The 14,090-nt window shown below is 37.5% G+C and overlaps 1 long non-coding RNA gene across 1 annotated transcript in view; it reads left to right on the forward strand.

The window, feature by feature from the left end:
- The window catches only part of LOC128111561 (uncharacterized), a 55,946-nt gene that overhangs the window by 30,606 nt on the left and 11,250 nt on the right, over window positions 1-14,090 (forward strand). The window contains exon 2 of the long non-coding RNA XR_008218673.1: window positions 3,677-3,775. This is a non-coding gene — a long non-coding RNA (uncharacterized LOC128111561). The remainder of the gene's footprint in view (window positions 1-3,676; window positions 3,776-14,090) is intronic.

Genomic DNA, 14,090 nt, shown 5'->3' on the forward strand with positions numbered 1-14,090 from the left:
ATAAAAGTATGATTTTTAGAAAAATGCTCTCAACCAGATGAAAGAAGATGAAATCAAATGCATTAATTTTACATGGATAGATGTAAAGTACGAGGATAAATTAAAAATCCCCAAATGTCAGGCTTCATGACAGAATACTTGCCTAGCATGAGTGAGCTTTTGAGTTTGATTTTCAGGATTGAACAAAAAAATCCTCAAAGACTGGCTATTGGTAGGTTTGGTTGGGTGAGCATTGTAATGGAGAAGAATCTGTGCGTTTTGCATTCCGACCTTGGTAGCTGTAGCTCACATTCTATAAAACAGAGTATATTCTAAAATAATGCTTTTTTGCACTTCTGTGTTCACTTATGGAATCACTTATGTTTAAGTTGTTATAACAAGCAGTAAAACACATACCATGATCTCGTTATTTTGATTTTCAGTTAGGTTCCCAGTGCCGTTGGAAGGTCAGTTTCCTTGAGCATGCAAATGCTCACCTATCAGGGGAAGTGAATTAAAAGTAGGTAACTTTGTGGGTCAACTAGCAGGTGTTGCTTGTGTTGTTACAGTCTCTTGTTATAATATAATAAATAAATGCATTGTAAGCATAAGGAACTGAGCCTGTATTTCATGAACCCGTATAAAAAGTCAGATGAGGTGATACAAGCATGGAACGCCAGCACTGAGCTGGGCATGCAGGGACAGATCAGAGGATCCCTGAGGTTCACTGGCGAGCCCTTCTGACAAAAACCAATGAGTTTCAAGTTTAATGAAAGACACTGTCTCAAAATAAAAGTAGATAATAACTCAAGAGTGATATCCTATAACTGCTTCTATCCTCCACAAGCTGGGCACATACCCACACTAGAAAGTACATAGATAACATGAATAAATATATAATGTAACTACACACACGCAAAGCACGCACACACACACACACACACACACACACACACACACACACACACACCATGAAGTTGATAACAAAGTTACATTTACTATCAAATATTAAAACAAGATAAATAGTTAAACAATAAACACAATAGTAAAGCTTTTAAACCACTATAATGAGTGATTTTTAAGTATCTTCAGTTACATTTTATATAAAAATGAGGCAATGTGATTAGACATAATCAGAAAATATGTGGAACTAATATTTTATTTTATTTAAAAGTTTTTTTTATTTCATTTTGCATACCAACCACAGTTCCCCTTCCCTTCCCTCCTCCTGCTACCCCCCCACTCCCCCCCTCATCCTCCATCCACTTCTCAGAAAGGGTAAGGCCTCCCACGGAGACATGAGGAGTCCACAAGGTATGGCACATCAAATTGAGGCACGCCCCAGCCCCTCCCCCCTGCATCAAGGCTGAGCAATGTATCCCACCATAGGGAGTGGGAGCCAAAAAAGCCAGTTCATGCATGAGGAATAGATCCTGGTCCCACTGCCAGGAGCCCCAAAAGTAGACTGAGCCATGCAACTGTCACCCATATTCAGAGGGCCTGGTTCGGTCCCCTACAGGTTCTCCAGCAGTCCATCCAGAGTCCGTGAGTTCCCACTAGCTCTGGTTAGCTGTCTTTGTGGGTTTGCCATCATTACCTTGACACACACACACACACACACACACACACACACCACCTTGCCTGTGCAAATCCTCCTCTCTCTCTTCAACTGGACTCTAGGTGCTCAGTCCCCAGCCTAGCTGTGGATCTCTGCATCTGTTTCCATCAGTCTCTCAATGAAGACTCTATGATGACATCTGGGGTAGTCACCAATCTGATTACAGGGAAAGGTCTGTCTAGGCAACTTCTCCACTATTGCTAGGAGTCTTAGCTGGCGTCATCCTTGTGGATTTCTAGCAATTTTCCTAGCACCAGGTTTCCCCCTAAACCCATAATGGCTCCTTCTATCAAGATACCTCTTTCTTTGCTCTCCCTCTGTGTCTCTCCCACTACTTGACCATCCTGTTCCCTCATGCTCTCATTCCCCATTCCCTCCCCTTTCCTCCACCCCTCCCAGTTTACCCAGGAGATCTTATCTATTTCCCCTCTAGGGCCTTTAATGGGTGAGGTAACACAGAACCAGAAAGACAAACATGATATGTACTCACTTCCTGTAAGTGGATATTAGATGTAAAGCAAAGGATAATCAGACTACAATCCACACCCCCAGAGAAACTAGGTAACAAGGAAGACCCTAAATGGGATAGGTGAGGAACTAATAGTTTTAATTTAAATAAAAGATTGGAGTCTGATTTCTTCTTAGAATGTAGGAAGCACAATATAGCATAACTTCATCAGTACAGTCTATAAAGTGATTATTTTTCCTGAATACATTTTATTTGATGAAAGTTTAAGGAAATCGTGTTAGAAGCTTTCTGATACTTGAAGCATATGAGAATCATTTAAAAATGACACACTTGGTTCCTGAAGAATTTTTTCAAGCTCTGAGCCCCCTGGACTATCTCATATTGAGTCTGAAGACTGATACTGGGAAACCCCTGACTCCTAGCAGAGGTTGGCAAGCAACAAGGATCAAGCAATTCCAGAATATTGCTCAGGCAAAGACACACAGAAGGGCAAGAGCTGTAAGGGTGCATATAAAAAGAGAACCTGAGACTACGTAGATTAGAGAGACGACTCAGTCCATAAGACAGTTTAAGAAAATGCAGGAGTACCTGGATTCATATGCCCAGCCACACAATGCAGCATTTGGGCACAAGAGTATGCACCTGTAATACTGGAAAGGGAGACACTTGAGAATATGGGGACTCATTCGCCAGCCATGCTTGTTGAAATGTGAATGCATGTTCAGTGAGGGATCCTGTCACACAAAAAAATGAGAAAAATGGTTGAGAAGATACCAGTGTTGACCTCTGGCTTCTACAGATGCTCATCCTCCTACCCCCCCCACTCCCCACCCTACCAACACACACACACACACACACACACACACACACACACACACACACACACACACACACACAAAAGAAAGACTTAAATATGAACAGCAAGAAGAAATTCAAGAAAACCTTCAAGCCCAGCATGAACACACAAATATAGGAAATCTCACGGGATGATGGAATTGGAGCAAATACTGAAATGAAAGCAAGCACCTCCAGAAACCCATGTCTGAAAAGGAATGGGCTGGAGAGAAGACTAAGGGGTAGTTTCACAAAGTCCTGTAGCTCCAACTCCATGGGTATCCATCACTTTTCCCCCAGAGGCTTAGGAATTCATAATCATATGCCCACATGTAGATCTGTAGACATAAACATAATTTAAAATCATAAAAATTAAATCTAAAATTAGTATTCCATAAGAATGATTTAACTTAAAAGCTAGCAGCCCCAAAAATGAAGCCTAGAATATGAGTTACCACCTTCCATATGATTTTAAACCTATGCATATCCATTATGAAACACTCATGTGTTGTCATATCATGGATCATCCCCCCAAATAAACTCCAACTAAATAAAGCAATATAATAAAAGAGGCAATTATCTGATCAAAATTCATTCAATTAGAAATTAACAACTGAGAAGTCTGAATATTTTTCAAACGTTTGTAAAACACCACATCTCTAAATACCACCAAATGAATTAAAGATAAAGTAGATAAAGGCTAAAAAACAAATGAAAGCCTCAAACAAACAAACAAAGAACTCCAAACAGCAAAACACTTTTTGTATTTCCATTAGGCTTTCCTTGGTGGATATATGCAGTACACAGAGCATCTATGTGCATCATGGAGTCCTCAGACAACACACCCAGCATACATGATCACTGAAGCCAGAGAGGTAAGAGTCATGATAACCAGAGCCAATTCCAGTTAGCTTCAGCAAGGCAGTGTAATCTGGCTAGTTAATGCTTTGGTGAAGGTAGTGTAGAGTTTAGTTTTATAATATTTCAATGATAGATAACGTAACTTACAGTATGCACATGTACAGTAAGTCATGATACAGTGAATTGGAATTAAAGCACAATCCAAAATCTATAAGGAACAGCAGTATGAAAATTCTAGTGTATTTTTCAGTAAAATGATCATATAATTTGTTTCAAAAAAGTTATTAGTTTTGTTTTTATTTTATTTAAATTTCCTGTTGTTGCAATTATCCTTTTAATTGAGTGTATATGTATCTTGTGCTAAAGTTCCTTATACAACAGCGTTTAAAATATTTTGAAGCATTAGAAACTTCCTACCATATTATATCATGTCAGAAATTTTAATTTACTATTGGAAAAGAGTATTCTCTTTTTTATTGTTAAAACTACATTTAATTTCAAGCATTTTAAATTTAGCACCCAGATGTGGTAACCACCAAAATACTGCAAGTTTACACTGTTTGCTATTTCTGTCAAATTAGATGAATGACTTTCCTATAAATGTAGAAACTTTCTAGCTTATAATTATTTCAGCAAAACAGCTACTCATTCAAGTCTGCACAAAGAATTTTACAGTTTTGTATTTTCTTTTCCAGAACTTTCAACTCTAAGATGATCACAGGTTAGCCCTTTTTTGTTTCAAGCTAGAATTTCACTCAAATGGTGTCATCCTCAACTCAGTCTTCACAACCTGCACAAAGGCTTTCTAAATTCTATTTCACAAGTCTATCTCCTTAAATTCATTATGAATGATCTAGTAAATGGAGCCTATGAGTTTCAGAATGGACTAAACATCTAAAGCCTGCCCTCCGAATTAGCACATGACCAGTCTCTCGTTCCTCTGCCCAGTGTGCAGCTGACAAGAAGCAGAACCTTTGACAGCGATGTGTGTGTGTGGCCAATGGTTTCATGGAAAATTGGAGAAGAGAGAGCTGTGTTTGTACTGTCTAGCAAGTGATTTTACATCAGCCAGCTTTTCTTAATAAAGGGTAACTTGAACCACAAATTGAAGGAGCAAACATAATGATCAAAACCATTTTATAGTAAGTGCTATTGTCTTTGTCTCACTGTTAGGCTTCCTAACAAGGACCACACAAGTTTCATGGAAAGACAATTGTGAGAATCAACAGCCCTCTGTGCACAGCAGAGTACAGATATCATGCAAGGTCTTGGATTAGGTCATTCTTCGTTTTTCTACAAATTGAAAAGGCATGCTAAATTTCTGTGATTAACACTAAATTCATCCATCTCAACAGTACTTCTCTTGTAGCATCTTGGTAATGCTTTAAGTGTCTCTAAAGTTACAGCAAAATAGGCAGAATAGACTTTTCACTCTCTAGCCAAACTGAAGATCTTTGAGAAAAAAGAAAAAAGAAACATCCAACGTAAAGCAAGTATAGAGAACATTGTGTAATTGTAGGTATTGATTATGTACTGATTTTGTAACATTTTCTGCTTTTCTTCCTTTAACCAAATAAATAGCCACAGAGTTCTCTTTACATCTGTCAGATCATTGTTTCTTAGAAAATCAAGTCTTTCATGATTTAGATAAAGTCTTGAATATCCTTTATAGTTAAAAAAAAATCATGGGTACATTGATATTAGTTATTACTTAGAATCACATCTTACAACTATACTCTTGATTCTTTCCATAAAACACTGATTTTTAAGGGTTACTTACAGGTAATGCATGGATTTTAGTTTAATATGTAACAATGTCTGTATATTTAGGTCCTAAAATAAATTTTTCTGTCTATATCCTTTCCTCTTTTATTACTACAGAGTGAAGACCCATAGGAGGAAATGGGAACAAGGAAAGTCCAGGGCCCCAAGCAGTTAGGGAGAGATATTGAAGCCTCTCTGGAGGGAATAATAATAGATGTAAACTAAAGAGAGAGAAAGAAGCTCACTAAAATCCATAGGAAAAAATGTTTTTCAAATTGAACTGCCATTCAGCATATTCAGATTTAAGCAATAATCTCAATGACTTGCATGAAATAAAACTGAAAAATAGATGAGCGTCCCACCCAAGTTGACCTGAATGTCCTCTGTTAAAACTCTCCTCTTGGGGTTAAAGTTTCTTTATTAACTGTAAAAATAACTAAAATATACTTTATGTATTCTGATACTTCTGCTTTAACGATAACCCTAAAACCTAGTATTAAAAAATTATTTAATAAGGTAAAAAAATTCAGATGTTTTTGTCTCATTTAAATCTCAGTGTAATAGGAATGCATTTTCATCATGTCAAATCACCACATTTTGGAACAGCAAGCTGACAACTTCAAGAAAGATCTTTTAAATTTCTTTTTATTGTTTTGATACTTAAAATATAGTGATAAAATTCTCAGACTTAAAACATGTTTGCAAACACTTCAAGATTTAAAAGAAAATAGACTTCCAAAATCAAAATTTAGTAAACCAAGAGAGTAAATTTTAAACCACTCTTGTAGAAGAGCTCATGAGAATGTGGTGAGGAACTCCATGCCCACTGTACCAGAAGTGCCAGCTAGTAACAACTGTAATGGTTCCTAAATAAATTAACAAGCTAACAAGAGAGCTGTCATATAATTAGCTATTCTATTCCGTGGTATATATCCGAAGGAGACGACATAAGCATGGAGAACAGACATCTGTGTTCTCGTGTTCATTGCCGCATTATTCGCTGTAGTCAAGACAGGGAGACAATTTTTGAGTTACTTAAACAATGAGTGGATAAAAACATGTAGTACATACACATGAAGGAAAAGTGTTGTGTATCTAAAAAAAAGGATAGATTCCTGTCATTTAGTACTACACTGATAGAAAAGGAAATCGTTAAGTGAAATAAACAAAGCATAGAAAGACAAGCACCACATAAGTTTATTTGTACATATAATCTAAAAGCTGAATGGAGAATGATCGTCACCAGCGGCTGGCAATGTAAGTCAGCAAGAATTGGGGAAATGTTGATCCATGTTACCGTGTTTCAATCAGATAAGAGCAAGATGTTCTTGTGTGCTATTACACAGCAGAGTGACTTGGGGTAAAATTTACAGTATTTTTCAAAAAAGTTAGAAGAAAGAAGTTTTGAAACTTTCATCATAGACTTATTGCAAACTTTAGGTAAGATGTACAAATATGCATTCTATATATCAAGTAGATATAAGCTTTTAAAGGCCTACAGATGTTGTCTCAGGGAAAAAGACACAATTATATTTAAGAAGTATTGTGTTCAGTTCACAGTACTGGATAAGGAAAATCATTCATTCGTATTATACAATAAAACTCACTGTTTCTAATTTTACTTATTGTATATTATGCAACTTAACACAGCCATCTCTCTCCGGCCATTCCTCTTTATGTATAAGCTTTCTTATTTTGCATCTTATATTATGGTGAGTTTGGAGCTTGACTCTTATGTTGTACCATAGGCCTACCAAGGATGGTAAAGCTGGTGTTCTCCCATTCTTCACAGCACAGGGCACATTTTCCTTCTATGTCTGATGTTCCAAAATGCTTACTCAAAATTAGAGAATGTTAACTGGCTTAAGAGTTTAGGAAGTTGTCTTTGTTTGTTTGTTTTGTTTTTTTTGTATGGAAGCATCAATAATGAACCTGGATTTTATCTTGCTGGAAAAAATGCATAACACTAAATACAGAACATTGCTAATTTGTTTGCCATTAGTTGAGGTGATTTATTTTTTCCCAGGGCTGCTATTTGTTGGTAGTAAAATAAAAAGTAAAAAAGTTCGTTTACACAGGTTTCATTCAAATAATACTTTGAAAAATTTGGCAATAAAATAGTAGATCATGTTCTTTTAAGTAGATATATATATTTAAGTAAATATGCATATATATATTTAAGTACATATATATTTAAGTAAATACATATATTTGAGTAAAAATATATATACTTATATATGTATACATGTATATATACATATACACACATACATACATATATATATGTGTATATATATAAATGGTTGGTATCATAGGCCAGAATCTAAAAGAACTTGTTTGATGGGTGGCTACTCAATAGGACTAGTTGTGCACGTAGAGAACTTAGTCAGCCACAAAAATGTGTCTCTACAGAAATACCTGCTAATCAGCAAAATGATTTCCCTTTTCCTGACAAAAACAAGGTATTTCTTTAAGAAAAGTGATCACAGTAGCAAAGTCATGAGAAAAGGAAATGTTCCCTCTTAGATTTTATAGTTGTGCAGACAGAACATGCTAGCTAAGTAGCAGCACTCAGGGAATGAGGAGGCTGTGCAACAGAATTGAATATGCCCCTGTCAGAGATTCTAAAAATATTTCTTCCACTCCAAAAATGAAAGGTTTGTGAGTTTGGTTTAGCTTTGAGTATTTGGTCAAAATGCTGTTGCATATGCTATAGACGACCTTGGAATTCTAGCAGTGAGTCAGTGGAAAGGATACATCTAATTTCAAAGGTTCTTACCTGAAAAGCAAACTTTCATGAGTAGGTTAAGGACAGTCTGCATGTATGTTCATTTGGAGACACTAGTACTATGGCATATCCAAATTTGAGAATTGGTGGGTGTGGTGGTGCATGCTTTTAAAGCAGTTCTGGGGAGGCAGACCCCTGCACATCTCTGTGAGCTCCAGGCCAGCCTAGGCTACATTCCTCACCTTGGTTAAAAAAAATGAGACTAGTAAATGAAACCAGTCATCTATGAAAGTGTCACAAATGATATGCATTACATTAGCAAATGTTCCAACAAGTATTACATCCTTCTTTCCTAAAGTTGGAGCGGGGGGGGGGGGGGGGGGGGGGGGGGGGGGGGCGGGAATCCTGAATATTTCTAGTTCTGTTTGATGACAACTCAGTGTTACTGAGAGTTAGTATATTGTGAAAAAATGTTTATCATTTGGGAACACCATTTTTGTTTGTTTTCTTTTGTTAATTTGAAGCAGGGTTTCACTCTGCAGCCATAGATGTCCTGAAACTCGTTTAAATAGTCCAGACAGGCCTTGAACTCAGAGATCTGCCTGCCTCTGCCTCCCAAGTGCTAGGATCAAATGTATGTGCCATCTTTTTCTAATGCTGTTCATCATCTTTCATCTTCAACTGTCATAATAATGCAAATGAATTATGTTTAACAGATTTTGCAGGAAGAATCCTAGAAACAGTACATAATTTCAGTTGTTTAATTTGATGTGGAGGTATGGGCTGATAGACTGCCTAGATATTCAGCTCTAAAAGTATAGACTACAAGCATTAAGTGATACTCAGAATATGGTTGCCATCAGTTAACTAACAGATGAACTGAACTTAATGCACAGAATATAGGAATACCATCTGCTATCTTTTCATTGATAAAGGAAATGCAGGTTACATTTTTACAATGTATGCTAGGTATAATTTTTAAAAAGTATCCATGACTCCCCATCCTTCCTGGTTTTTCTATAACTCTGACATAAAGATGGGAAAATGGACTGGAAAGAAACCAGCTTGCATAGCGTACTGTCACCGTAGCACGACTGCTGTTCCAAATGTCCTTTCTATGTCACTGAAGACTAGGCATTAGCAGATTGGGGAGGTGATCAGATCACCATCAAGATTGGGCGTAGTTATTTGTGGTGGGAATGAATCAGGAAAGAGAGACTGGGCACTCAGATGTAGAGCCTTACATCACTGGACTCCAAAGCTGAAAATAGAAATCTGTGTAAAACTTGGAAAAAGAATGGTCCTCAGAGAGTCAGAGGACCACTGATGAAAGCAGCCTGTTGATAGGTGGTCCTCAGAGAGTCAGAGGACCACTGATGAAAGCAGCCTGTTGATAGGTGGACAAAGGAAGACTTTGTGTGAACACAGGCTAATTAAGTCTTGCAATTACTCAAAAGGCTTTTCTTTTGTGTGGAGGAGCTAGACATCTACGAGTGATGTACAAGTTCAGATTGAAAATTCTTATTTATATTCTCAGAGGGAAGGGCCATTTGCCTAGGAGACAAAGCCGGAGCTGACAAGTTCCCGCTTTGAGCAGGCATGAGGAGAGTGGGAAGAGGCAGGCTTCTGAAGTAGGTGAAATTGTTGATCATGAAAAGTGCCTTTGACTCACTGTTTCAATGGATTTAACCTTTATTAAATATAGAACCCCTATGAAAATAGCCATAAGCTGAGAGAATTGCTTCCAATACACACTCCTTTCTTGGTCGTCATAGAAAAAACAAAGCCTGATAAGCTCTCGAAGCTGGAGTATTCTTCTCCCATATGGGAGTTATTATTTCCAGTTCAGTGTGTCTCAAAGTAGGGGTCAGGTCTCCCAGAGGCCATCGGGGTCTGAGAGGGTTAACACAGAACAGAGCTACAGAGCTCTTCAGTGATCAGTGCAGATGATGCTAGTGAGCTCCCAGCTATATAAACCAGATGAAAAGGCCTCTGCTTGCAGGCCCTGCCCTTCAGTTGTCTGGTAATAAATACTTCAGGCACTCCATCTCCAAGAGGGGGCTCCAAACTACTATTTGAAGGCTACAAAGAGCTTATAAAAGCCAGACTTGTTTGTTTTTCCTTGGGGGAGGGGTGTAGCCAACATGAGAACCAGAAACAAGAAGGGAGAAGAGACACTGTCTTAAGAGCAGCTTCAAATGTATGGGTCTTGGCAAACTGTGGAGACAGACACACGCCTCAGATGCTACAGCACTTCTGGCCCCAGGAACAATGGACTCCTGTTGCTTTCTTTGTAAGGTCTTCCCAACATGTACCTCTAACAAGGCCTCCTTCCATGAGTCTTTGTTGTTGTTGCTGTTGGGTCTTTCATTCTACCAAACACCATTCTGTGTCAGAATAGTAACCCATCTTATAAATAACCTGCAAACCCGTGGAAGACGCAGTTGGGTTTTGTTCCTAACCATGTCTAAGGACTGTTTTCTGAACCCTTCCTATGGTCTTACAATCAGTGACAAACAAGGAGGGTAAGAGGAAGAATAGACTGTGGTAGTCCTTAGGATCAGCCCTTTTGTTCGCAAACTTTATTCCTAGAGCAATAGATAGAGTAATACATCTATGCCCATCAGTCTGCATGTTGTCACTTAAGGAATTATGCCCAAGAAGCTGACTTTTTTTAGACATTTCTCTTCTCTTTAATGGAACAAATCAACACTATCAACCCTTTTAAGCAAAATGTCCTCCTATGAGCCAGATAACTTGTTGGGCAGAAAATGCCACAGACACTTTAGTTGCCCTCTTTCAAAATTCCTCATGCAAATGAGACGTGATAGTTAGTGCTAACCTCCCACCAGGCTTGCGGGTTGTCAACTGGCTCAAGAGGGTTATCGCTTACACACATATAAACAAGACAGGAGTTGGGAAAGAGCTATGTTGTAAAGCATATGGGGAGAGTTGGATGGAGAGCAATGAGGTGTGTATATCATACTTTACTGTATACATGTATAGAATTCTCAAAGAATAAAAAGCATTAAAATCCTGCCTTATTTCGTGCAAAAACATATGTTCATGAGTCCTCCTAGGAACAGGTGTTAGTGCTAAGGGCATTTATATACAAAGTACCTTCTTATTACAGAATAAATTGATGCTTGTGGATAAGTGTGGTGTTGTTTATAGAAAGTACTACTTTTCAAAATATTATCTAGGAAATGTTTGGCAACATTATTATGATGTTTGTTGCACATTCAGAGTCTAGAGCCACACTAAGACTAGTTAAAGACAACTACCTGCATATTCACAAGGCTTCTGAATCTACATTTGCACAGACGTCTTTCACAATTCACTTACACTAAAGTTTGGGACTAACTGGCTCAAAGGAAGGATGCATTCATTGATGATAGTAACCAGTTTGTCTTCCCATCATTCAATTCTGTAAAAGGTATCACTTTTTATTTATGAAAAGTGATGGTGTATTTGAAAGCACACATAACGAGTTTGGTGTGGGCCTTCATGAGGCTTAAAGTTTATTAACCTAAGAAATATGTTCAATCAAAGAGTTAAGAATGGAAGCTATAAAGAACTCTAGATGCATATTTGGCACATACTAAGAAAAATGTCACAGATTTGAATCTGTCCTTTGCTTTGTTCTGTGTGCCCTGATGGTTATGCTTGTTTTATATTGAATAGTCATTTATAATCAAAATTACAGGACATATTTTTGAAAGATATAAACTTAATTATAAAAACAACTAAAAAAGTGTTCGTTTTCCAACAAACTGGAAAAATATGCATTTAAAAATTCTGTTTTCAAGTATATATAAGTATATGTGAAATACCTAGAATTTAGCATATCCAGAAATATATAACTTTTCTAAGATGTTTGTATTTCTTCAAGGTACAGAGGCAATTTGTCATGATCTTTTATTCTTTAATTGAATCTAAGCTTATGCAAATGATTACTGAAAATTCTCTACATAAGAAAGGTGTTAGGAAATGAGAACCTTATTAGAGTAAAATAGAATGTGTATCTCTCCAAATTCATAAGGTAAGTGAGCAAAACCTTCCAGAAGCCTGAGGTTTAGCTTGTAGAATTGTTGAAAAATTTATTTCACAAGATGATAGCAGGTGGACATCATTGTGGATCTGTGTGTTTTCTGGAATCAATTATTTTTATATTAATAGAAATAATCACCATCATACTCAAGGTCACCTATAAGATAGTACAACTACCCAAAGATGAATTTTACTTGGACCACAATTGTCGCTCACTGCTTTTTTGAACTGTAAATACATAAGGCCTGTGCATTCCCTGCTGTGCTGGGTCTGCCTCTTGGGTGAGATCTAACAACTGAAGAGCCATTCACTTGTTGTGGAAAGTGCTGAATGTGTAAGTGCTGCCTCAGCTGGGATGGAGGTGGTAAGATTAATGACTACAAACCTGTAGGGAAAATCAGTCTGTGAGTGTTAAGGGCCTTAGAGGGAGGAACGTTTTCCCCGTGAAAGAGAGAGCACACACTTTGCCCTTCCATCCACCCCACTGCCCAACATCCTGTTGCATAAGTTGGAATCTCACATGCTGGTTCTTTTGGAAATTTATATCTCTTTTCAGTAATGATTCAATCGAGCACCAACTCATCACACATCTGATCGTAAACTTTAACTGCTGTGGGACTTTTAAAGGGACCAATTTTATTTTCATCGACAACATATGCATTTCGCATAAAACAGAAATTTGATTAAAAGAAAGTCTCTCAAGGTACACGTGAAAATAAAACTCTATGCAAGTGCTTGTCTTCAAGTGGCCCTCAGTCTCACAAATACTAAGGCAGAATGGATGGCCATACAATGTAAAAGGGGAAAAATACATTTTAAAAAAATTAATGCCATGACACCCAGCAGTATTTTATTCTTTTAGGTATATTTAAAGTTTTCATAGTAAGTAAGAACAAAAGATATTCTACGTTTTAATTTATGATTCCAATAATATCTACAGCAGAAAAAACTACATTTCTTATTTTGTATTTACTGTTTATCCAGGAGAGATGACTCTTTAACACTCCCCCTTAGTGGACAGGATGAGAGTAAGTGACTTAAAGCAGACTTAGGAAATGAATATTTTTGTTTTGTTTTGTTTTTCGAGACAGGGTTTCTCTGTGTAGCTTTGCGCCTTTCCTGGAACTCACTTGGTAGCCCAGGCTGGCCTCGAACTCACAGATATCCGCCTGGCTCTGCCTCCGGAGTGCTGGGATTAAAGGCGTGTGCCACCACCACCCGGCTGGATATTTTGGTTAACATGGTTAATTAAATATTGGGGCTTGCTCCAAGCAAACTGGGTTAACAGTATCAGTTTTGCAGATACAAATACAGTTTGTGTACTGTGTAAATATTTACTGAGTCTTGTGTACCAGCAGTTCTCTTTCTAGTCACCAGAGAACGCAATAAATCAATAGTGGAGAATTAAGGGGAAAGGAGTGTCAAGAGGGTGTGAGGGGAGATATATAATTTAAGTTGAATGTAATTATGAAAAAAAAAATGTCGTCCTTGCCAAATCGTGGAGAGAACAAGCACAGATGGCATTGTGTTGTCTCCTCTACCTGTCTCCACATCTGCTTTTGTCCCTTTCCTTTGTCGAGTCAGTGTACCACAAATGATAGGATGAAAACCAAAAAGCACAAAGCAAGAGACCTGAGAGTTTAGCATCAGCTTTCACAGTAATTAACACTATGCCCCACAATAAATTAGCTACATTTCTCCAAACTTCAGTTTCCTGTGATAACGGTCAGAATTTTACTGAAGATAATTACACTTTTATCTTAAAAGAAAAGCTCACTTAGGAGGAA

Source organism: Peromyscus californicus, unplaced genomic scaffold (assembly GCF_007827085.1).
Source record: "Peromyscus californicus insignis strain IS unplaced genomic scaffold, ASM782708v3 Scaffold_16__1_contigs__length_79575227, whole genome shotgun sequence".
NCBI classification, from domain to species: Eukaryota; Metazoa; Chordata; class Mammalia; order Rodentia; family Cricetidae; genus Peromyscus; species Peromyscus californicus.